Source organism: Stomoxys calcitrans, chromosome 4 (genome assembly GCF_963082655.1).
Source record: "Stomoxys calcitrans chromosome 4, idStoCalc2.1, whole genome shotgun sequence".
NCBI classification, from domain to species: Eukaryota; Metazoa; Arthropoda; class Insecta; order Diptera; family Muscidae; genus Stomoxys; species Stomoxys calcitrans.
This window is the reverse complement of record NC_081555.1, coordinates 83,759,835-83,760,970: the sequence shown is the minus strand read 5'-3', so window position 1 is coordinate 83,760,970 and position 1,136 is coordinate 83,759,835.

The following is a 1,136-nucleotide window of genomic DNA, read 5'->3' as shown; positions in this document are numbered from 1 at the left end:
CAAAAATTTCAATTCAATTCAATTTGGTATTATTTGAAAATCAATACCAGAGAGATTATTTAAAGAAATTCCCATGCTGCACATGAATTTCGTTTCATTGGTGGTGTTTTTGCCCCTCTGCATAGCATTTTATTTTTTATTTCCAGACATTCTCACAATGTCACAAAATAAAAGTTTTAAACTAATACCTTTCAAACGCATCCCTGTGGGTAAGTTGATAAGCCAAAGCAAATATTTTGCAAAGAAATGAATTCTTTTATTGCTCCATGGGACTATTAGAGACTGAAGTAGTTGAATTTTCATCTTTTCGCATTTCTATTCGGTCTTTGAATGTTTCTGTTACTTTCACAAACATCAAAATATTATATTAAGAATTGCCGTTTGTACCTAAAAAAAAAAAAAAAACATTTTGTTTGAAAAGGACGTTTGGTGCTATGGTATAATGTATACTACGAAAAACATATTAAAAGTACTTAATAAATACATGACTCTAAATACTGTCTAGTAAGGGTTGATGCACTATTTCTCTTTCCGCGTTTGCAAAAAAAAAAATAACAAGTAAAAAGGCGTTAAGTTCGGCCGGGCCGATCTTTGGATACCCACCGCCTTGGGTATATATGTAAACCACCTTTCGTCAAAATCCGGGGAAAATGCATACCTTATGCCCCATAGCGGCTATATCGATATATGTTCCGATTTGGACCAAATACTAATAAGTACAAGTCCTTGTTCAATTGTGTAAAACAAAATAACCCGATCTGAAACATAAACTGCCTTTTATTGGGCCAAGAATTTAAATCGAGATATCGGTCTATATGGCAGCTATATCCAAATCTGGACCGATTTGGACCAAGTTGCAGCTAAATGTCGAAGAGCCTAACACAACCCACTGTCCCAAATTTCGGCGACATTGGACAATAAATGCGCCTTTTATGGGCTCAAAACCTTAAATCGAGAGATCGGTCTATATGGCAGCTATATCCAAATATGGACCGATCTGGGCCTAATTAATGAAGGATATCGAAGGGCTTAACACAACTCACTGTCCCAAATTTCAGCAAAATTGGACAATAAATGTGGCTTTTATGGGCCAAAGACCCTAAATCGTTGGATCGGTCTATATGGCAGCTATATCC